The sequence below is a fragment of the Aegilops tauschii genome, chromosome 7, assembly GCF_002575655.3.
Source record: "Aegilops tauschii subsp. strangulata cultivar AL8/78 chromosome 7, Aet v6.0, whole genome shotgun sequence".
Classification (NCBI taxonomy): domain Eukaryota; kingdom Viridiplantae; phylum Streptophyta; class Magnoliopsida; order Poales; family Poaceae; genus Aegilops; species Aegilops tauschii.
Window position 1 is genome coordinate 251,598,285 of NC_053041.3, and position 26,179 is coordinate 251,624,463.

Below are 26,179 nucleotides of genomic sequence, written 5' to 3' on the forward strand. Positions count from 1 at the left end.
GGAATGGACCAATAAATCTAGGTGCCAACTTTCCACGAGTCTGAAATCTCTTGACTCCTTTCATAGGAGTGACTCGGAGGTACACGTGTTCTCCGGGTTCAAAACTGATCTGCCGGTGCTTTGCATCATAATAACTCTTATGTCGAGATTTGGCCAATTGCAATCTGTCTCTGATTTCCTTAACTTGTTTCTCAGCTTCCATCATGAGATCTGTTCCGAAGATACGGCTATCTCCAGTTTGAGACCAATTTAAAGGAGTGCAGCACTTACGGCCATACAGAGCTTCATACGGTGACATCTTTAGACTGGTCTGGAAGCTGTTGTTATAAGAAAACTCGGCATATGGCAAGAAATCTTCCCATTTGGGTCCTTGGGCTAAAGCACAGGCTCGCAACATATCTTCGAGTATTTGGTTTACCCACTCTGTTTGTCCATCCGTCTGAGGATGATAAGCAGTACTATATTTCAGCGCTGTCCCCAAGGTTTGATGGAGACGTGACCAAAAAGCGGAGGTAAACAGGGATCCTCTGTCGGAAGTGATAGTTTGGGGTACTCCATGCAGACTGACTATTCTGGATACATACAGTTGTGCAAGTTGATTTTCTCGATATCTGGTGCTGATCGGAATGAAGTGAGCAACCTTGGTTAGGGTGTCCACTATGACCCAGATTGCATCATTGCCTCGCTGAGTCTTAGGCAATCCCGTAATGAAATCCATACAAACGTCATCCCATTTCCATTGCGAAACCGGCAGTGGTTGGAGGAGTCCGGCTGGCTTCTGATGCTCTGCCTTCACCTTGTTACATATGTCGCAACAGGCCACAAAATAGGCAATGTCTTTCTTCATTCCATCCCACCAGAATATTTGTCTTAGGTCCTCATACATTTTCGTACCTCTCGGGTGAATGGAATATGAGGATTCGTGTGCTTCCGACAAGATTTTCTTTTTTAAGTCTGGCTAATTGGGTACACAAATCCGTCCACGGAATCGGAGGGTACCGAATTTGTCCATGGAGAAATCTGGGGTTTGCTCGGTTATCGGGCTCTTGGCACGTTTTTGCAGCTTGATGTCAGCTGGCTAGGCCTTGCGGATTTCTTCCTCAAGTGTGGGGGTAACTTCCAAAATATTAGCGAGGCCAGCATCCCCTATGACCAGGTTGAGCTGAGCGATCTCCTCTTGGAGTTCGGGAGGCAAGGATTTCAATATGACATTTAAGCTGACAGGCTTTCGACTGAGTGCATCGGCAACCACGTTGGCCTTACCCGGGTGGTAATTTATTCCAAGATCATAATCCTTGACCGACTCTAGCCATCTTCGTTGACGGAGATTTAAATCCGGCTGAGTAAATATGTATTTAAGACTTTTGTGATCGGTAAAAATTTGGCACCTTTTTCCAATGAGGTAGTGTCTCCAAATTTTTAGCGCATGAACCACCGCTGCCAATTCCAAATCATGAGTAGGATAATTTCCCTCGTGGGGTCGTAGCTGTCGAGATGCATATGCTACTACCTTGCTGTCTTGCATCAGTACGCAACCAAGGCCTTGCCTGGAGGCGTCACAGTACACATCAAAACTATGATAAATGTCTGGAAGAGTCAATACAGGTGCGGTTGTTAGCCGTATCTTTAGCTCATTGAAACATTTCTCACAGTCCTCCGTCCATTCAAACTTCTTATCCTTTTTTAGCAGCTCTGTCATGGGTTTAGCAATATTGGAAAACCCTTCAACGAAACGACGGTAATATCCAGCTAGTCCGAGAAAACTCCGGATATGCGTCACGGTCGTGGGTGGCAACCAATCGAGCACATCCTTTACTTTGCTCGGGTCCACAGCTATACCTTCGGCGGATAGTACATGCTCGAGAAACCCAACTTGCTTGAGCCCAAATTCACATTTACTGAATTTGGCGTATAGCTGATGGTCGCGGAGTCGTTGTAGCACTGCTCGGAAGTGATTCTTGTGCTCTTCTTCACCCTTGGAGTAAATGAGGATGTCATCGATGAAGACTACCATGAATTTGTCTAGGAAGTCCATGAATACTTTGTTCCTCATATGCATGAAGAAAGCAGGGGCATTAGTGAGACCAAAGGACATCACTGTATATTCATAAAGACCGTACCGAGTAGTGAATGCGGTCTTAGGAATATCTTCCTTTTTAATCTTGAGCTGATGATATCCGGTTCGTAAATTGATCTTAGAGAATACTTTAGCCCCATTGAGCTAATCAAACAGATCATCAATCCTTGGCAGCGAATATTTATTTTTGATGGTGACCTCATTCAGCTGGCGGTAATCTACGCACATGCGGAGGCTGCCATCCTTTTTATCCACGAAAATAGCAGGTGATCCCCTTGGTGAAGAGCTGGGACAAATATATCCTTTCTGGAGCAGTTCATCAAGCTGTTTCTTTAGCTCCACTAATTCTGATGAGGGCATCCGGTAATACTTCTTGTATAATGGTGCAGTTCCGGGCACAAGATCTATTGCAAATTCCAGCTCTCGATCTGGTGGCATGCCTGGCAGTTCTTCTAGAAATACATCAGGGTACTCGCTGACCACAGGAATTAATTCCAACTCAGCCACAACGGTGAAAACCAATTCTTGCTTGGGTATATTCTTGCGAGCATAGAATTTGGTAGTCTGCCCATTCAGACTGGTCAAAGTGACTTCTCGTGTTGCGCAGTTTATGCAAACTTGATATTGGGTCAACCAATTCATACCCAATATAATATCCAGCTTTTCAGACTCAATAATTATCACAGAGGTTGGAAAGTAGACTCCGTTGATATTGATTTCCAGATCACGGCAGACCAGATTGCTCTTGATTAACGATCCCGGGGTTTGTACCAGCATATTTTTGCCCAAAAGCGTACAAGGAAATTTGTTTTGGGCAGAAAAACTCCGAGAAATAAAAGAATGGGAAGCCCCAGAGTCAAATAAAATTAGGGCAGGTATGTCATTAATAGAAAACATACCAATGACGACTTCGGGGTTCTCTTGGGCTTCGTCGGCTGAGAGATGATGCACGTGCCCAGTAAAGTTTTGCTGGGTCGGGCATGACTCTATAAAGTTGACTTGTGGTCTGAATGGGGCATTCGCCTTGTTGTTCTTGGGGCACTGTCTTGCATAATGTCCGTTCTGCCCACAACTGAAGCAAAAATTATTGCGCTGACGCTCCTCGTGCACTGGGTTGGTCACGACATTCTTGACTTGAGTGGTGGTCTTGTTAACATTCTGTTGCCAATTGGGCTTGTATTCCACCTCAGTCTGCTGCCAGGTACGAGCCTTTTGCACTGGTTGCCCATCCTTCTTTGGCTCAAACTTACGCTTGTTGTCTTTGTTGACAGGCCTATTATCTGATATAAGCTTGTGCTCCCGTTCAGCAATGAAAGCCTTGTTCACCAGAGTTTGAAAGTCTGGGAAATCAAACATACTGAGAGTACACCGGAGTTGCGGATGTAAGCCTCCAAGAAATCTGTCAATCTTCCTTTCTTCGGTGGCCACGTCATAAAGGGAGTAACGGGCCAGATGACTGAATTTTTGCAAATATTCACCCACCGACTGACTTCCTTGGATGAGTGCGAGAAATTCAACCTGCTTAGTCTTCAAAACTCCAGTAGGGATATGATATTTCCATAATTGCTCTTTGAATTTTCCCAGGTGATTTCTTCATCAGCAGGCCACATGGCTTTTGCATTTTCCCACCATATGGCAGCAGCGCCTTCAAGGTAATGAGTTGCAAATGGAACTTTATCATTTTCTTCAGTGCGAGCAATCTCAAGCTTTTTCTCAATGGTACGCAACCAATCGTCTGCATCCAGTGGGTCAACAGTCTGACTGAAACTGGGTGGCTTGGTCCTTTGAAAATCTGACAGCTTTGAGTAATGACCGTTCTGATTTCCATTCTGTCCAACCATAGCTTGCACACTTCTTAATATTTCAATCAGATCATTGTTCCTTCTTTCCTCAAACATTCGCAGAATTTGCTCGGTGGAGGGCGGATTTGGCGGTGGAGGCGGTGGCGGAACGTACGGCTCGGGAGAATGTCCTGCCTGTCGTGCGGAACGACGAACAGGAGTTCCCTCACGAACGTTGCTACTGTTGCCTCCCCGCGTCATCCTATTGTGGATTTTTACAAGACACCGCAATCGAGATGAGAAACATCGAAGAATAAATTTGGGGAAAAGCCAGCAACAAATCCCGGAAGAAAACAAAAGAGCGAAGAAAATACGGCGAATAAAGTCCCAACATAATTATACATAGACTCATACATGAAAGATAAACAACATGCCAGGTTCAACTACTCTCATACAAGCAACGAAACATCATGACTCGTACGACTACACCCGTACATCATCCGGACGACTGCGAATACTCAGAGGTACTACTGCTCTGCTGGTGCTGCGGTGTCCTCCCCTGAAGCGGACTCGGATCATGAATTGACGAGGTTAACAGAAACCTCCGGGTTAAAGGTAACACGACGGCGCTGCCTCGAGGGCTCTCCCTCAGGGGCAGGGGTAGGATGAAGCTTCGGGGCTACAGGAGTAGTGAGAAGTGAAACCCACTCGGCAGGAGTACTGCGAGGATTCACGGCCGAGACGCCCGTGCTACTCGGAGGAGTAACCGACGAAATAGGGGAACTAGAACTGGCTGGAATATAAGGACTAAATCCCAGAGAAGATGGAGTAGTGGAAGATCTAGTAGTGACTAAAGCAGCGGCTAAAGCAGTACGGGCACGAGTCAGCTCTCGAGCCAGCTCGTGGATCATAAGATAGCTAGCAGTGACATAACGAGCAAGGTGGCTAGCAACACTATCAGACTCCGGATCAATGATATGGAAACGGACACGACCATTGTTGTGCAGAGAAGGGTAGTAATAGAAACCTGGGTGGTTCTGCATTCGGACCTCGTTGTAGCGAAGCTCGACAAGGACCTCGAATGCAGCAAACTGGATAGCCTGAGAAGCGGTAGAGGCATAACTGCTCCGGGAAGTACGAGTGTAAGAGCTGGAATCAGAACTAGTGCGTAGAGTAACCATTGCGTGATACTCATACACTAAATCAGCTAGACGCTCCCGGTACACACGATAGACTGGATCGTCTCCAACGGGGTAGAACCGACGCCACACGGTGCGAAGGAGGTGCGGTGACGTGTACGGCATCAGCTGCAACTGGCACGGATACGGCACCGGAGCCATCTACACTCACAACCATTAGCAGGTTAGCATAAAAATATAAATCAAGTGCATGCAATGCAACAACCAGCTCCTATTGCTACCGGCACTCAACTTAAACTCGTGCCTAGCATCCAGTTAACACGTCGTAGTCTAGCGTGGCCTACAGTCAGCGCGGCTCTGATACCAAGCGTTGTGGCACCCCGGTTCAGAGCGACCGGTTTACCATGCATTGCCAGCCCAGAGATCATGTCTTCTGGCAACACACAACATCTTGGTACAGAAAACAACCGCTTTATTGATGCTAGCGGATCAGAGTTTATATTACAACAGATGTCGAGGCCAAGCGGCACACACGGTGCGGCTGAACAATATGTACATTATTTAGTGAACATAAAAGGGCCTCGATCATAACAACTACGCGGCAGCGGAACAACGTCGTAGCGGAAACTCCATAGCACAGGGACACCGATGTGGACACGATCTAGACTCGAGCAGCACTCCTTTCCAATGAGACCTTCCTTAAATCTGGCATGACACGCCAGGTCAGTACATTGAATGTACTTGCAAGCTCACAACAGGCATAATCATAATGACAAACAATATCATGATTAACCAATTAATAATACAATAGTGTTCCAACATGTTGTGATCATGCTCTTGTGATAAACGTCCCTCGGGACCGACTTACCAACCGTGATCGTTCTCGGATCACAAACAAACCACCATCGTGGTCTTGACCAGAGTAACTCGTGATCCTTACGGCGATCACAACCACGACCAATATTTGGTCTCGAACATCTCGATGGCCTTTCCATCATCATCAACAGTGCAAAGTTCATAACTTAGTGTCCAAGTTTATTAAACGTTGACTCATGGTGCGACCTACTACGAGGCGTCTGTGACCGTGGACTCGGCTATCGATAGATTATACACTCTGCAGAGGTAGCACACTGTACCCACACCACGGAACCCATGGCCTCGCACTCCCATTCGGGTGGACCAACGGCATTCCGATGAAACCCCTCCATTGCCATGACACTCTCCTTGCCACTCCGACCCAATCCCCAACGGGCTAGTCCTGGGTGGCCCCATGTCTACCAAAGACACAACGACCATCGTCGTGGCCAAAACAATCCCACTCGGGGACCCGGTACCATAATTTCAACAACGGGCACACAATGTTATGCCTGCTTACCGGGCGAGGGTAAGAATGCCCATAACCTTTCCTAGTTGGAGGCACCGACCAGAGGCATGTCAATGGACCAAATCAAGGCCTTCCCACAAAGGCAAATGTGGTTGCACTGGGGAAAAACTCGATTCAGTGGCACCATGACCCAGTCAACGATATATTGAAGTTGAATTATATTCAGGTTCAACTTAAAATGAAAATGACCGGTGTCATAGCATGCCATGAAATGCAATACTACACATGCATCACATATTAACGAAAATGACTGATGTCAACCATATTCACACTAAGCATAAACATCAACAACTTATATTACTTTCCTGGTCAGGGGAACTCTCACTTTAACAAGATATTTTGTAACAAGTTTTATTATTTTCTCATGCAAGAAAATAACTTTAATTAATTCCTCATATGCATAGCAAAAATTATACTATCCTCACCACAAGCAAATCCTAATTTCTTTACCAACCAAGTTAGGTTCAAACATTCTGTAAATCAAGTAAAATGGCTAAACAAGCACTCAACAGAATATTTTCTAGCAAATTTTACTATTTTATTTGTGCAAGAAAATAACTTTAAGTAATTACTCATATGCATAACAAATCATTTTATCATTACCACAAGTAGATCTTAACTTTGCTTTACCAACTAAGCAAGTTTCAGCATTCTGTAAATCAAGCATAATAACTAACAAACACTTAACAGAATATAAATAACATAATAGTTATTTAAATGCATGGATTAATCATTTCATTCAAGTAAGAAAATTATAAATATTGAAATGACACCATGAAAATGTCGTTGTGGCTTATCTTAGTGCAGATGAGGTTCACAAGCCTTCTGGTGAGCCTCAAGACAAGCCTTACCCTCTGAAAATAATTTTAAGCACAAGAAGAAAATATCAAGAACACTTCTGAAAATCACCAGAAATTCTAGACAGCTCGGAAAAATCTCATTTTTGGTGAGCTGCTAGATTTCTTTGCAAAGAACATAATGCAAAAAGAATCAATTCATTTGGACTTATGGTTGAAGAGTTATAGCTGTTTGAAGCTCTCTGGAAATTAATTGAATTTGAATTGAAATAAAACAGACTAGGGGGGTGACGTCGAAGGCGTAAAGCCTCAGGGCGCCACCACTCGTACCGCTTCGCGCGCGTACAGAGTGGCTGACTAGCGGGCCCCGCTAGTCAGGTGAGATGGAGGGGGAGAAGGAAACAGAGGGGGTCGCGGCTTCACCGGAGCTCTCGTCGGCGACGAGGGCTCCTTGGCCAAAACGAGAGGGAGGGATCAAGAGAGGGGGTGGAGGCGCACCTGCCCGTACCCGTAGCGTAGCTAGGGGTGGTCGGACGGCGTCGGAATCGACCTCGCAAGCAGAGGCAGAGAGCGGTGGTCGCCGGAGATGAGGAAGACGGCGAGCAGAGGCAACTTCAGGGGCTCCAAAGGGATGGAATGGCTTCAGCGGAGAGAGGCGGAGGCCCTGGAAGGGTTGCCCGGGCCTGGGAGGGGCTGGAGCTACCGCGATGACCCGACGGGATCGCCGGCGAGCTCGAGCTCGGGGACGGCGGCCAGCGGCCTGCCCGGCCAAGCTACGGCTATCTACACATTTGTGGAGTGTGTGGGAGTGGAGGATGGTGCTCGAGGATGCTGGGGGTGGATCCTTTTATAGGCGAGCGTCGAGGGTAGATCGGGGCTCCGCCGGTGACACCTGGACGCTGCGCCCGGTGATGAGCGGCGTCAGAGAGAGGGGGAGAAGGCGACGCACCTCACGCGGGGACTGTGGGCGAACGGGGATGAGCACAGGATCAAGAGGAAGGCGACGAGCACAGTGCAGAGCGCACTGTGGCGTTGGCCGGACCGCGCCCGTGCTCGCTGCGGCGAGCTCCGGCGTCGGCGAGTGCCAGGGGGGAGTTAATGGCGTTGAGACGAGGATGGTGGCGAAGTTTGGCACGCTCGGGCGGACGGGGGAAGCGAGCACGCGCGAACAGAGCGCTCGGCGGCACCCAGAGCGCGTTGACACGCATGCCGGCATCATGGACACGCGTGGTCACCGCGTGAACTCTTCCCTCAGGCCGACCAACGTCCAAAGATCATGTCTGGCTTGTTGTTCGTGGTAGTTTTGAATATTACCACGCTTTGGTTTGGCTCCAGATGCAGTAGAGAAGATTTTACAAGCCAGGTAAGTTTCTGATCAGTAACTTTGAGAGGTTACTGAGGTCAAATGGCTGGGAGTTGGGGGCTGTGCTTTGGAGGCTAGCCATCATCTACTAAGGTGATGATGCACAAGAAAATTCAGGCACAATGGAGCAAGTAAAATGGTAGTTGCTGTAGAAACCACCATTTCTGTCCAGAACAGAAAATATTTTCTATAGCAAAAATATTCCAAAAAGTGATGAAATATTTTTGCTCAGGAAGGTGCCCTAGGGTTCAAAGAATATTTGTGAATTTTCTCATATTTTTGTGGGCAAGAAAAATTAGGGTTGCTTTGGAGCTCAATGAACTAGCTAGGGTTTTAGAGAGGAAAAATGAATATTTTTCATTTAAGAAAAATATTCCCAAGATTATTTTGAGGTGGATCAGAAGGGGAATGATGATTAGAGAGGGGAATGATGCACTTGGGTGAAAGCCAAGGGTACCCAAGTGTTTAAGTCCATATGAAAAGATTCAAAAACTCCAAATTTCAAAATAAAGCCAGATGAAAATCAGGCAAATAAGAGAGGGCAAAAAATCAGGCTGTCACAAACCTCCCCCACTTAGAATGAATCTCGTCCTCGAGATTCGGTTGCTTGGGAAAACCACTCTGGATAATGAGCCCTTAGGAATTCTTCCCGCTCCCAAGTTGATTCTGATTCTGTGTGATGCTCCCACTGAACTTTGTAGAATTTTCTTACTTTACTGTGAGTGACCCTTTCCATCTGATCCAAAATTCTAAACGGTCTTTCTTCATAGGTCAAATCATTTTCCAATTCTACCTCAGCCATAGCAGTCCTTTTCTCAGGCGGGGATATGCAACGTCTTAATTGTGAAACATGAAACACGTTATGCACGTCTGCCAATTCAGCGGGTAGTTCCAACTGATATGCTAGTTGTTTATTGTTCCCATAAGTTGTTTGCTCACAAAATCCCTATGCATAGGAAGTGGGTTAGACTTAAATGTGCTTGCCATGTGTTTCATGATGCTCTCTTTATGTTTTAATTCTTATATCTTATGTGAGCATCATTGAAATCATCATGCCTAGCTAGGGGCGTTAAACGTTATCGCTTGTTGGGAGATAACCCAATTTTATTTTTGTTATTTTCTTTTTGGTTCTGTTAAGTAATAAATAAATCATCTACCCTCTGGTAGAAGTGGATTTATGTTTTAATTAGTGTTTGTGCCAAGTAAGACCTATATGATCTTCTTGGATGATAATTATTTGATCTTGCTGAAAAAGTCAGAAACTTTCTGCTCACGAAAACAATTGTTTAAAAATCACCAGAACGTGATAAAATACTGATTACGATTGCAGCAGATCATTAATCAAATTATCTAGGTCTTCCTATTTTCGTAGAATTTTTTGAGTTCCAGAAGTTTGCGTTAGTTACAGATTACTACAGACTGTTCTGTTTTTGACAGATTCTGTTTTTCGTGTGTTGTTTGCTTATTTTGATGAATCTATGGCTAATAAAATAGTTTATAAACCATAGAAAAGTTGGAATACAGTAGATGTAACACCAATACAAATAAAGAATGAGTTCATTACAGTACCTTGAAGTGGTGTTTTGTTTTCTTTCGCTAACGGAGCTCACGAGTTTTCTGTTAAGTTTTATGTTGTGAAGTTTTCAAGTTTTGGGTAAAGATTCGATGGGCTATGGAATAAGGAGTGGCAAGAGCCTAAGCTTGGGGATGCCCAAGGCACCCCAAGTTAATATTCAAGGACAACCAAAAGCCTAAGCTTGGGGATGCCCTGGATGGCATCCCCTCCTTCGTCTTCGTTCATCGGTAACTTTACTTGGAGCTATATTTTTATTCACCACATGATATGTGTTTTGCTTGGAGCGTCATTTTCTTTTGTTAGTATTTGCTTGCTGTTATTTAGAATAATGTTTGCATCTTTATTTTCAATAAAAATGTCAAGGATAGCTTTTACCATGCTTATTTTGCAAGTATACATGTTGCTGTTTCAAAACAGAAAGTTTACCGCTGTTGCAAAAATTCCTTAGAAAAGTAAGAATGTGATAAAATGTTGAAACCTTTTGAATAATAAGCTCTGAAAAATTTACTACAGTGGGAATTTTCTTTCATAATTTTTGGAGCTAGGGAAGTATGGATCTTGCTGCATTCTTTACAGACTGTACTATTATGGCAGATTGCTGTTATGTTTGCATATGTTTGCTTGTTTAATGATTCTATTTGAGGATAGGAGTATTAAATATGCAGAGGCATTTAGTATGCAATGTTGAATAATAATTTTAGTGATTTGTTACAGTAGAAAATGATAAGGTTTTTGCATTGGTTTATACTAACTTATCTCACGAGTTCTTGTTGAGTTTGGTGTGGATGAAGTTTTTGAGATTTAGGGAAACCGTGATATGAGAGGAATTAAGGAGACACAAAAGCTCAAGCTTGGGGATGCCAAGGCACCCCAAGATAATATTTCAAGAAGTCTCAAGCATCTAAGCTTGGGGATGCCCCGGTAGGCATCCCACCTTTCTTCTTCAACAATTATCGGTTAGTATCGGTTGAGCCTAAGTTTTTGCTTCTTCACATGATGAGTGCTATCCTTGAAATGTCATTTTATTTTGTTTTGCTTGTTGTTTGAATAATATCCCAAGATCTGAAATTCTTAAATGAGAGAGAGTCTTCACATAGCTACATAATTATTTAACTACTCATTGATCTTCACTTATATCTTTTTGGAGTAGTTTGTCATTTACTCGTGTGCTTCACTTATATCCTATGAGTAAATGGTTGAATGATTTGAATGTCATAAATCTGAAATTATATGTTTCATATGCTTATCCCATGGGGAGTAATGACTTTACATATAATAAGTAGAGGTGGTAAATTTATTGAAGGTTAGCAAACATTGTATTGGTCACTTGAACAATTCATGAAAGAATATTGAAGGAAGAGAGATTTCACATATAAATATACTATCTTGGACATCTTTTGTAATGCTGTTTTTATATTTTCAGATTACAAAAACCTATATCTACCATCCATATTGCACTTGTATCACCATCTCTTTGCCAAACTAGTGCACCTATACAATTTACCATTGTATTGGGTGTGTTGGGGACACAAGAGACTCTTTGTTATTTGGTTGCAGGGTTGTTTGAGAGAGACCATCTTCATCCTACGCCTCCCACGGATTGATAAACCTTAGGTCATCCACTTGAGGGAAATTTGCTACTGTCCTACAAACCTCTGCACTTGGAGGCCCAACAACGTCTACAAGAAGAAGGTTGTGTAGTAGACATCAGTAAACCGACTCCAAAACAGTTCTAATGGCAATTTTTCTCCGTTTTGGAATATTTAAGAAAATAGGAAAATAAGAAGTAGTCCGGGAAGGACACGAGGCTTCCACGAGGGTGGAGAGCGCACCCTACCCCCCTGGGCGCCCCTGCCTCGTGGGCACCTCGTGTGCTCTCCGGACTCTGTTTTCTTGCACGATACTTATTTTGGTCGGTAAAATTCATTATATAATCTCCTGAAGGTTTTGACCACCGTATCACGCAAATATCCTCTGTGTTTGTTTCGAGCTGCTTTTCTGACAGATCTAGATCACCATGACGTCTTCGAGTGCCCCCAAGGACAAGTTTTTGGAGAAGGTCATCAAACCCTACCTCGCGGAGGTGTTGCAACACCCTCAAACCATTGAGATGCGTGATGGGTTGCTACACATCCGCGATGTTGAGGGACCAAGGAGGACTAGAAGCGTGGACACAAGACTCGAAGCAATGGATCAACAAGTTTTCAAGTGCCAGGGGATGGTGGAATGCGGACTCAACGCCAACCACATGATGATTGCGGAGTTCACCAACAACCACAAGCTGGATGCCAAGAACATTGGGGAGACCATCTTCAAGCTTCACGAGAAGATCGAGCATCTCCAAGCCCAAATCTATGACCTGCAAAACCAAAACTGTGAGTATGAATATAGATTCAAGAGGATGAGTTTGGCTGCAGATTTGAGGATCCCGGAGACTCGATCATCCTTCTATGATGGTGAGCCTATGCCTTGGAAGATGGACGACAAGCCCACATCATCAACAACTCCCTCATCACCACCTCCAAGGAAAGAGATATAATCACATGGGTATGGGCACTCCCCTTGGCAACTGCCAAGCTTGGGGGAGGTGCCCCGGTATCGTATCACCATCACACTCCTATCTTTACCGTTTTTCTTAGTTCGATCCTTTTGGTAATATCTTGATCTAGTAGAATAAAGTTTTAGTATGATTTAGCTTTGAGTTTTGCTTTATGATCCCTCTATGTAATCGAGTCCGTGAGCTATATAATAAAGATTAGTGTTGAGTCAAGGGCTTGATTATCTTGCTATGATCTTGAGTGAATAAAAGAAAAATAAAGAAATAAAGAGATCATATTGGTATTATGGAGAGTAATGACTTCACATATAAAGAGTATGATGATTAAAAGTTGTTGAGAGTTTACAAACATAGTTTTGGTCATCATTGCAATTAATAGGAAGTAATAAAGAAAGAGAGGTTTTCACATATAAATATACTATCTTGGACATCTTTTATGATTGTGAGCACTCATTAAAATATGATATGCTAAAGAGTTGATGTTGGACAAGGAAGACAACGTAATGGGTTATGTTTTCTTATATCCGAAACAAAGTATATTGTCATGGATCATCCAACATGTTGAGCTTGCCTTTCTCCCTCATGCTAGCCAATTCTTTGCACCAAGTAGAGATACTACTTGTGCTTCCAAATACCCTTGAACCCAATTTTGCCATGAGAGTCCACCATACCTACCTATGGATTGAGTAAGATCCTTCAAGTAAGTTGTCATTGTTGCATGCAATAAAAATTGCTTTCTAAATATGTATGATTTATTAGTGTGGGGAAAATAAGCTTTATACGATCTTGTGATGTGGAAGAAATAAAAGCAATTGACTGCATAATAAAGGTCCATATCACAAGTGGCAATATAAAGTGACGTTCTTTCGCATTAAGATTTTGTGCATCCAACCATAAAAGCACATGACAACCTCTACTTCCCTCTACGAAGGGCCAATCTTTTACTTTTGTCTTATACCTCTTGCAAGAGTCATGGTGATCTTCACCTTTGCTTTTTACATTTCATCATTTGGCAAGTGCATTGTGTTGGAAAGATCCTTATATATATATATATATATATATATATATATATATCCAATTGGATGTAAGTTAGCATGAACTATTATTGTTGACATTACCCTTGAGGTAAAAGGCTGGGAGGCGAAACTATAAGCCCCTATCTTTCTGTGTGTCCGATTAAAACTCCATACCCATAAGTATTGCGTGAGTGTTAGCAATTGTGAAAGACTAAATGATACTTGAGTATGTGGACTTGCTGAAAAGCTCTTACATAGACTCTTTCTGATGTTATGATAAATTACAATTGCTTCAATGACTGAGATTATAGTTTGTTAGTTTCAATGAAGTTTCTGATTCATACTTGACATTGTGAATAGATTGTTACTTTAGCATAAGAAATCATATGACAATATTTATATGTTGCTGTTATAGGAATGATCATGATGCCCTCATGTCCGTATTTTATTTTCTCGACACCTCTATCTCTAAACATGTGGACATATTTATCGTTATCGGCTTCCGCTTGAGGACAAGCGAGGTCTAAGCTTGGGGAGTTGATACGTCCATTTTGCATCATGCTTTTATATCGATATTTAGTGCATTATGGGCTGTTATAACACATTATGTCACAATACTTATGCCTATTCTCTCTTATTTTACAAGGTTTACATGAAGAGGGAGAATGCCGGCAGCTGGAATTCTGGGCTGGAAATGGAGCAAATATTAGAGACCTATTCTACACATCTCCAAAAGTCCTGAAACTCCACGGAAGTCTTTTTTGGAATTAATAAAAAATACTGAGCGAAGAAAGTACCAGAGGGGGGCCACCCACCATCCACGAGGGTGGGGGGCGCGCCCTACCCCCCGGGCGCGCCCCTGCCTCGTGGGCCCCCTGGCAGGCCTCCAGTGTCAATCTTCTGCTATATGAAGTCTTTTACCCTGGAAAAAATCATAAGCAAGCTTGCGGGATGAAACACCGCGGCCACGAGGCGGAACCTTGGCGGAACCAATCTAGGGCTCCGGCGGAGCTGTTCTGCCGGGGAAACTTCCCTCCGGGAGGGGGAAATCATCATCATCACCAACGATCCTCTCATCGGGAGGGGGTCAATCTTCATCAACATCTTCACCAGCACCATCTCCTCTCAAACCCTAGTTCATCTCTTGTATCCAATCTTTGTATCAAAACCTCATATTGGTACCTGTAGGTTGCTAGTAGTGTTGATTACTCCTTGTAGTTGATGCTAGTTGGTTTACTTGGTGGAAGATCATATGTTAAGATCCATTATGCATATTAATACCCCTCTGATTATGAACATGAATATGATTTGTGAGTAGTTACATTTGTTCCTGAGGACATGGGAGAAGTCTTGCTATAAGTAGTCATGTGAATTTGGTATTCGTTCGATATTTTGATGAGATGTATGTTGTCTCTCCTCTAGTGGTGTCATGTGAATTTGGTATTCGTTCGATATTTTGATGAGATGTATGTTGTCTCTCCTCTAGTGGTGTCATGTGAACGTCGACTACATGACACTTCACCATTGTTTGGGCCTAGAGGAAGACATTGGGAAGTAATAAGTAGACGATGGGTTGCTAGAGTGACAGAAGCTTAAACCTTAGTTTATGTGTTGCTTCGTAAGGGGCTGATTTGGATCCATATGTTTCATGCTATGGTTAGGTTTACCTTAATACTTCTTTTGTAGTTGCGGATGCTTGCAATAGGAGTTAATCATAAGTTGGATGCTTGTCCAAGTAAGGACAGCACCCAAGCACCGGTCCACCCACATATCAAATTACCAAAGTACCGAACGGGAATCATATGAGCATGATGAAAACTAGCTTGACGATAATTCCCATGTGTCCTCGGGAGCGCTTTCCTTCATATAAGAGTTTGTCCAGGCTTGTCCTTTGCTACAGAAGGATTGGGCCATCTTGCTGCACTTTATTTACACTTGTTACTTGTTACCCGCTACAAATTACCTTACCACAAAACTCTCTGTTACCGATAATTTCAGTGCTTGCAGAGAATACCTTACTGAAAACCGCTTGTCATTTCCTTATGCTCCTCGTTGGATTCGACACTCTTACTTATCGAAAGGACTACGATAGATCCCCTATACTTGTGGGTCATCATTTTTCCATTTCAGGTTCACTAGAAGTGTGAAAAGTCCTATCATTTTTCTTTTTCTTTTTAGAAGGAATAGGTGCACTAGTGTTGTTTCTTTGTGAATCTTGTTCTATTCTTTTTGGGTGTCCCTCAGGACTAGCTACTTATGCCTGGCATGATGAACTATAATCTCTAATTGTCATTGCAAACATGTTTAATCATAATGGGATGAATCATGGATACTAGGTTAAACATATTTACGTAAACAGAACAAGTCGAGTTCATACATGTTTCTCTCTGCCACGGCCAGTTCATCAAATATCGTCATTATTGCCTTTCACTTGCACGACCGAACAATATGAAAATAATAATGGTGCAAGAGTGTCGTGGACTAAGCTAGAGTCTGCAAATATTTTATTCAATAGGAGAAGACAAAGTAATATGGGCTCTCTGTGAAAGCAACAATAATGCATATGAGAGCCACTCAACATTTTCATCGTGGCCTTCTCCTCGGTACGACTCAATATAAAAAATTCAGAGAAACACACTAAAATATTTTTGGAGTTTTTGGTTTTCTGAAATAAGCAAATAAAAAGGGAAAAACAAAAATGAGAAAAACTATGTACACGGGAAAGCTCCCAACAAGTAAAAGAAGAACAATGAATTCTTTTTGGGTTTTCTTTTTAGTGCCACAACAATTTAAACTAGGAAGAAAATCCAAAAATAAGCAGGAAATATATTTTTGGATTTTCTCAAAGTTTTTCAAACACACAAGAAGAAAGCGAGAAAATAAATTTAGCATGGATAATACAATGAAAAAGTGTGAACACCGACAAATGAAATGTGTGAACATGAATGTAGTGTCAGTGAGAAATACGTACTCCCCCAAGCTTAGGCTTTGGCCTAACTTGGTAATCAGTAGTCGAAGAAACCATGGGTGTCCTATGTTGAAATGCTAAGGAGCTGGCACCTGAGGATCCCACTGCTGGGGCTCCGCCTATGCTGCAGCTAGGTTGTTCCGGTAGGCGACGATGTCCGCAGGCATAATCCTGTATCCACCCCTGGCAATAGGATCAAACAAACCAAGTGCAGGCAATGGAATAATATCACGAGTGTTTTCACTAAAAACCAGGTTATAAGGAATAGGAATGTTAGCGTAATCACCTACAATAAACTGGTGGTGTTGCATGGCCACGCGATCTAGGTAAACCTTGGGCAAAGGATAATCATGCTGGCGTATCTAAATGTTAAAACGAGCCGCTAAGCAAGTAGCATAAATACCACCATGTATTTTAGCCTTGGATTTGTTAATGTGAAGGCGACGTGCCTCAATAGCTCCCATGCTATAAGTGTCGTCGCCGCGAAGTGCATGATGTAAAACAGCAAAATCTGGAGCACTGAGTGCGCCTACCTTCTCTCTAGCAAGTAAACACTTCGCAATAAATACAGCAAAATAGTGCACAACAGAAAAGTGCAAGCCAGCGACGGTGATACTCGACACCCCTCTCTCATCCCCCACTATCAGAGTATGGTAAAAACCATCAAACTCTGCGGGCCTAGGCTCTACTAAACCACCATCAGAAGGAAGCAAGCATATGTCACAAAATTCAGTAAGCGGTGTCTGATGGGGTTCAGCATATAAATTAAACTGCACCTCAAGGGGAGTATTCCCAGGAAGGAAATTAAAACTTTGCACAAAGGAATTTGTGAGGAGATGATATTGTTCACATTCAGCTGCGATGAAGTGGGTGAGGCCGGCATTAGCAACATATTGTGCAAACTCTTGAAGGATTTCGGCCCCTTCCAGGAACGGGTTATGCGGCCATTCGCACGGCTGTACCTCTACCATTCTCCGGGTATGGAGATACTGTCAGATGACTCCCCAATCACTCCCTCGGAGTTCTTCTTGGAAGAAAACTTCCTAAAGATACTCATCTTTTTCCTATGAACAAAATTCTGAAATTTTTAGTCCACAAAATTATCTCAACAAAACTTTACAAGATTGATAGCAACTACTCATAGGTATGCATAGAGGCCATAGCAAGCATTCAAACTACTTAGAACTCTAAGAATTCAACATGCAAGCTCATCTACAGTAGCACCAAGAGCAACTAATTATTCGAAATATAAACCACTAAAGCAAAAACTAATTGGACAAACGGAGGAGTCACATACCAAGAAACAATCCCCGAAACAGTTTCAGAAACGGAGCTTCGAGCAAAGAGATCGAAATCCGTGGGTTTAGGAGCAAGAACATGAGAGAGAGAGAGAGAGCAATGGTGATTTTTTATGGAGGTTGGTGGTGATGTGGGATGAAGAGATAAGTGAGGGGGCCCATGTGGGGACCACAACCCACCAGGGCACGCCTGGGGGTCCTGGCATGCCCAGGTGGGTTGTGCCCACCTGGTGCACCTCCCTCTAATATTATTTGCACCAGAAATTCTTAAATATTCAGAAAAAATCTTATTAAATTTTCAGAGCATTCTGAGAACTTTTATTTTTTGGGTCATTTTTTTATTGCACGGGAAATTCAGAAAATAGAAAAAACATGGCATTTTATTTTATTTAACTAATAAAAACAGAAAACAAAAGGTAGGGACAAAAGGTAGTGCTTACTAAATTCATCAACTTCATACCTCAAAAAAATGATCCATTAATAAGGTTGATCAAGTCTTTTTAACAACCACTTTCGATTAGCATGAAACCGAAGAACTTTCGTAAATCACTAAATTACCTCAACGGGGATATGAATGTCCCCAACAATAAGCATTTCATACTTCTTTTTGACAGTAGGTAGAGGTAGTTGAAAACTTCCAATAGTTACTGTCGGAGATTTTTCAATAACATTAATACCATTCACTTGGAATTGTTTCTTCGGAAAGTGCACCATATGCTCATTACCATTGATATGAAAAATGACCTTGCTTTTATTGCAATCAATAACAGCCCCTGCAATATTCAAGAAGGGTCTACCAAGGATAATCGACATGTTGTCATCCTCGGGCATCTCAAGTATAACAAAGTCAGTAAAGATAGTAACATTAGCAACAACAGCGGGCAAATCCTCTAAAATACCGATAGGTATGGCAGTTGATTTATGAGCCATTTGCAAAGATATTTCAGTAGGTGTGAGTTTATTCAAATCAAGTCTTTTATATAAAGAGAAAGGCACAACACAAACACCAGCTCCCAAATCACACAAAGTAGTTTTCACATAATTTCTTTTGATGGTGCAAGGTATGGTTGGTATTCCCGGATCTGCAAGTTTTTTAGGTACTCCATATTGAAAAGTATAATTAGCAAGCATGGTGGATATTTCAGCTTCCAGTATTTTTCTCTTATTGGTGATGATGTCTTTCATGTACTTTGCATAAGGAGGCATTTTCAAGATACCAGTCAACCAAGTACGCAAAAAGACTGGCCTCGGCATTTCAGCATAGCGTTCAAATTCTTTATCATCTTTCTTTTTAGTTGACTTGTGGAAAGGGCATAGGTTTTTGAACCCACGGTTCTTTTTCCTTACCGTGTTTTCTAGCAACAAAGTATCTTTTATCATATCTTTTATTCTTGGGTTGTGGGTTATCGAGATCAACTGCTGGTTCTATCTGAACATCATTGTCTGGTTCTTTATTATTTTTTTGAGTATCTTCATGAACATCATCATTATCTTTTTCATTATCAGAAGGTGAGTGTTCACAACCAGATTGAGTTTCAACATCAGAGATACAAACTTCATTATCATTATCAGGAGGTTTTTCTACTTCAGGTTCTCTAGAGGCATGCAAAGTCCTATCATTTTTCTTCTTCTTTTTATTTTTAGACGGACTACGCGCATCAGTATTAACCCTTTGAGAGTCTTGTTCAATTCTTTTTGGGTGTCCTGCAGGATAAAGTGGTTCCTGAGTCATCCTACCTCCTCTAGTCATTACTCTAACAACATGTTCATTGATATTATTATTCATTTCATCTAATAATTCTCTTTGAGATTTAGAAACTTGTTCTAACTGAGTTTGAACAATAGAAGCATGCTTCCCCACACCTCTAACATCATTTGAGATTCTAAATAACAAGTCATTCAAGCGAGCAATCTTATCAAAATTGTATTTCAATAATTCATAACATTTGCATTGAAGTGATCTTGCTTTCTAATGTAATTCTCAAACTCATAAAGGCCTTGGCTAGGGTGCATATTGCGAGGATTATCATTATCATTGAATTTCATTAGAGAATTTACCTCTACCACTTTAGGTGGTGGTGGTGTATCAAGCCCATGTATTTCTTCAATAGGAGGTAAAAAATTTACATCGTCAGCTTTAATACCTTTTTCTCTCATAGATTTCTTTGCCTCTTGCATATCTTCAGGACTGAGATATAAGATACCCCTCTTCTTCGGAGTGGGTTTAAGTGGTGGTTCTGGAAGAGTCTAATCATCATAATTTTTCAACATGTTATTCAATAATTCTTCAGCTTGCCCAATAGTTTGTTCCCTAAAAACACAACCAACACAACTATCTAGGAAATCCCTAGAAGCATCGGTTAGGCCATTATAGAAGATATCAAGTATTTCATTTTTCTTAAGAGGATGATCAGGCAAAGCATTAAGCAATTTGAGAAGCCTCCCCCAAGCTTGTGGGAGACTCTCTTCTTTAATTTGCACAAAGTTAAATATTTCCTGTAAGGCAGCTTGTTTCTTATGAGCTGGGAAATATTTTTCAGAGAAGTAATAAATCATGTCCTGGGGACTATGCACACAACCAGGAGCAAGAGTATTGTAGCAAGCTTTAGCATCACCCTTTAAGGAGAACGAAAATAATTTGAGAATATAGTAATAGCGAATTTTCTCATCATGGGCAAAAAGGGTGGCTATGTCATTCAACTTAGTAAGATGTGGCACAACAGTTTCAGTTTCATAACCATGGAAAGGATCAGATTCAACCAAAGTAATTAACTCTGGGTCGACAGAGAATTCATAATCCTTATCATCAACAAATATAGGTGAAGTAGCAAACTTAGGATCACATTTCATTCTATAATTCATAGATTTTTCTTTATACTTGCATAATAATTTTTCCAAATCATCTTTATCCTTACCAGCAAGAATATTTCTAGTTGCCTCCTCACCCATGACATAACCTTCCGGTACCTTTGGCAATTCATATCTAGGAGGGCTAGTTCTAATAGGTGTTTCAAGATTTTCAGTTTCAACAATATAGTGTTGTCTTACTCTAGCAAGTTGGTCATAAGAAATTCACCTACTGGCACATTATCATCAAGCAAGGTACTAGCATCATCATAAACATCATTCATAGCAGAAGTAGCATCTTCAATAACTTGCGACATATCAGGATTAATAGCATGTGGCGGTGTTGCAAGTTTACTTATAACAGAAGGTGAATCTAAAGCAGAGCTGGATGGAAGTTCCTTACCTCCCCTTGTCTTAGAGGAAAAAATCTTAGTCTTAGCATCCTTCAAATTCTTCATAGTGACGATTTGATAATAATCCCAAGTGACTCAACAAATATATCTATGCTTCCCGGCAACGGCGCTAGAAAAAAGTCTTGATAACCCACAAGTATAGGGGATCGCAACAGTTTTCGAGGGTAGAGTATTCAACCCAAATTTATAGATTCCACACAAGGGTTGCCAAAGAATATTTGCAAGTATTAGCAGTTGAGTTCTCAATTCAACCACACCTAGAGATTAATTATCTGCAGCAAAGTGATCAGTAGCAAAGTAGTATGATAGTTTTGATAGTAGTAGCAATGGCAATAGTAACGGTAACAGTGATAGCAATGATTTTGTAGCAAGTGCAACAGTAATAGCAGCAGTAGTAACTTAGCAAGATCAATATGTAGGAAAATCATAGGCATTGGGTCGGCGATTTGTTGGATGATATTCATCATGTGCCAGTTATAACCTAGGGCGATACAACACTAGCTCCAGTTCATAAATATAATGTAGGCATGCATTCCGTAAATAGTCATACGTGCTTATGGAAAGAACTTGCATGACATCTTTTGTCCTACCCTCCCGTGGCAGCGGGGTCCTATTGGAAACTAAGGGATATTAAGGCCTCCTTTTAATAGAGACCGGAACAAAGCATTAACACACGGTGAATACATGAACTCCTCAAACTACGGTCATCATCGGGAAGTGTCCCGACTATTGTCACTCCGGGGTTGCCATATCATGACACGTAGTAGGTGACTATAACTTGCAAGATTTGATCTAGAACATAGATATAATGGTGACAACATAAATGGTTCATATCTGAAATCATGGCACCCGGGCCCAAAGTGACAAGCATTAAGCATGGCAAAGTCATAGCAACATCAATCTCAGAACATAATGGATACTAGGTATCAAGCCCTAACAAAACTAACTCGATTACATGATGAATGTCATCCAACTCCTCACCGACCAGGGAGCCTACGAAGGAATTACTCACTCCCGGTGGGGAGCATCATGGAATTGGCGATGGAGAAGGGTTGGTGATGACGAAGATCGAAGATGCCCCTCTCTGGAGCTCCAAACGGACTCTAGATCTGGCCTCCCGATGAAGAACACGAGACGGCGGCGGCTCCATCTCGTGGAACGCGATAATTCTTTCTCCCTGATTTTTTTCTGGAAAAATAGGATTTTATAGCGTCGGTTTCAGGGTCTGCGGGGCCACCAGGTGGGGACAACCCACCTGGGCACGCCTGGAGGGGGTGGCGCGCCCTCGTGGGTTGTGCCCACCCAGGATCCCCCCTCCGGTGGTTCTTGGCTCAAGAAATTCTCTTTTATTGTATAAAAAATCCTCGCAAAGTTTCGTTCCAATCCGAGAACTTTTATTTCTGCACAAAAAATAACACCATGGTAGTTCTGCTGAAAAACAGCGTTAGTCCGGGTTAGTTTCATTCAAATCATGCAAATTAGAGTCCAAAACAAGAGGAAAAGCATTAGGAAAAGTAGATACGATGGAGACGTATCATTCTTCGATATGTGACTCCTCCAATGGTCTAGTGCTTTATACATTGCAAATTTTTGCTACTGTGGTGACCATGTTCTTCAGCTTGCATGTCAAATTTATATGGCCCAAAGTGGTTTCGTTGCATGATATACCCTCTAGACACTTGTAGGAGTAGTTGCTATCGATTTTGTTCACTTTTATTTTTAGTCACTAAAAATTTCAGAAATTTTCAGAGAAAAGAAAAACCATGAGGAGGAGGAGATGTTGTTACTTGTTAAGTATTTAAACTATGCTAGTATGGAAGCACATGATTTTATTAAAAAATATGATGACAAACGACTCCTCTACAACCTAGTATTTAGTTAGGGTACTTGTGAGACTATTGCTCTGCATGTACCTTCTTTGTCTGATATTTATTCAGGCAGGTACACTATTGTGCCCGAGGACATCTAGAGATTTTGGGGTCTTTCACAACCCCCAGCACCAGTTCCTGATCCATATCAGGAGCATGTTTATCAATGGGAGCCCTAGGAGCTCGCCAACTAGTGGAACCCTCAGGACCCTCCGCCGTATCACGAAGAGGGTTATTTCCAGCCGTGGCCGTAGACCAACTTAGGCCAAAAGCCTAAGTGTGGGGGAGTACGCATTTCTCACCGACATTACATTCATGTTCACACATTCATTCCAGTTGTCAGTGTTCATACTTTTCCATTGTATTATCCATGTTAGTTTATTTTTCTCGCTTTCTTCTTGTGTGTTTGAAAATCTTTGAGAAAATCCAAAAAAATTAGTTCCCTCTTCTTCTTAGTTTTTCTTTCTAGTTTATTTAGTTGTAGTATTAAAAGGAAACCCAAAAAGATTTCTCGTTCTTCTTTTCCTTGTTGGGAGCTTTCCTGTGTAAATAGTTTTTCTCATTTTTGTTTTACTTTCTTTAGAGAAACAAAAACTCCAAAAAATCAGCGTGTTTCTTTGAAATTGTTTTCTTTTCTTTGGGTCGTAAGGAGAAGACCATGATGAAAATGTTGAGTGGCTCGCATATGCATTATTGTTGATCTAACAAAGAGCCCATATTACCTTGTCTTCTCCTTTGAATAAATGTCTGCATATTCCAGCTTAGTCCAATGCACGTGCACTCTTATTATTATTCACACCGTTCGGTCATGCAAGTGAAATGCAATAATGATGATATATGATGGAATGATTGAGATGGAGAAAAGCTGGTACGAACTCGACCTATTTTGTTTTTGTAAATATGATTAGCTCATCGTTCCTGATTTAGCCTATTATGAATGATACATGTTTGCAATGACAATTAGAGATTATAGTTACTCATGCCATGCTTAATTAGCTAGAAGTTGATAATTGTTTGTCTTGAGTGCCAACATGCTTTTAAAATGGTTGTGATGTAGTATGATAGGATGGTATCCTCTTCTAAATGATTCAAGTGGTTTGACTTGGCACATGTTCACGCATGTAGTTGAATTAAAATCATCATAGCCTCCACGATATTTATGTTCATGCTGATTTATATCCTACTCATGCTTGCACTCAATGTTGGTTAACCTCAATGCATGTTTATGACCGTTGTCGCTCTCTAGTTGGTCGCTCCTCAATCTTTTGCTAGCCTTCACTTGTACTAAGCGGGAATACTGCTTGTGCATGCATTTCCTTAAACCCAAAGTTGTTCCATATGAGTCCACCAACCTATATGCGGTATTTACCTGCCATTCCAAGTAAATTTGCATGTGCCAAACTCTAAACCTTCAAATAATAATATGTCTGTATGCCTGAATCGCTCATGTAGCGACTGGGGGTTGTCAGTATCTTCCATGCTACGTGGGCTATTCTCACGATGAGTGTTTATTCACTTGTCATTCACGAGAAAGTGGCTGGTAATCGGGATGCCCAGTTCCATGCTCGAAATCAAATCATAAAACAAAACTCCCCCAGGACTGTTGTTGGTATGGACGACACCCATGAACTCGGCTAGCGTGGAGTGTGATTGTTAGTGGAGGGGGAGGAAAAACTTTACCATTCTGTTTGGGAACCGCCTATAATGTATCTAGCATGGAAGATAGTGAGATCTCTTGGTTGTTATGTTGACAATGAAAGCATACCGCTCAAAATTATATTTATCTCTGTTTTAAAAGCTCTGAGATCTGGCACCTCTGCAAATCTCTGCTTCCCTCTGCGAAGGGCCTATCTATTTACTTTTATTGTCGAGTCATCATCTTCTTATAAAAAGCACCCGCTGGAGAGCACCACTGTCATTTATATGCTTTGTTTTTAATTGATATTGAGTATGAGTGTGACTGGATCTCTTTTGCCAAGAATTATAATGTCTAGTCAGTCCTTGATCTTCGGGGGTGCTCTGCATTTATGTTTTGCGGTCTCAGAAAGGGCTAGCGAGATACCATTTTGTGATATTATATCGTGATTGTTTTGAAAAAGTGTTGTCATCCAAGATTTATTATTATTGCTCGCTAGTTGATTATGACATTGGTATGAGAAAATGTGAGACCTAAATGTTATTGTGAATATGGTTAGTTCATAATATTTTCTGAAAACCTAAATACTGGCTAGACATATTTACAACAACAAGATCAAACAGAGTATGGAAAAGGTTTTCGTTTGTCACTTTCAGTTTGTCAACTGAATTGCTTGAGGACAAGCAATGGGTCAAGCTTGGGGGAGTTGATATGTCTCCATCGTATCTACTTTTCCAAACTCTCTTGCCCTTGTTTTGGACTCTGATTTGCATGATTTGAATGGAACTAACCCGGACTGATGCTGTTTTCAGCAGAATTGCTATGGTGTTATTTTTGTGCAGAAATAAAGTTTTGGGGATATTACTGCTGGGCGTAAACCATCCAGGAGAGGCCGGGTTATCCCCATAATGGATTATTATATCTGAAGCCCATGAAGATCAAGATGGAGGCGCTTTATGAAGGCCCAGGGTCCAAAGTCGGTTTAAAGGTCAGTAGATGTAAACCGACATTGATATGTAAACTTGTGTTATAAGATAGAAAGAGCAGAGACCGAGCCGGACACGTTTATGAGCCGGCCTCGGAATCCTGTAAACCGGCGGGCGTCAACCCATGTATATAAGGGGACGACCCGGCGGCGGTTTAGGGACAACAAACTACAACTCGAGAGCCAGGCATAGCGAATTCGCTCCCTGGTCATCGAAACCCTAGCAATTCCACAACAACTGGATTAGGCCTTTACCTTCACCGCAAGGGGCAGAACTAGTATAAACTCTCTGCGTCCTTTGTCCGCTTTAACCCCTTTAAGCTAACCCATCGCGATGGCTCCACGACTAAGTCCTTTCTCTAGGACATCTGCCGTGACAAAACCACGACAGTTGGCGCCCACCGTGGGGCTGTCGCACGATGGTTTCGAGTTCTTAGAGGGCAGCTTCGAAGGACTCAAGGGCTACGCTGTGGG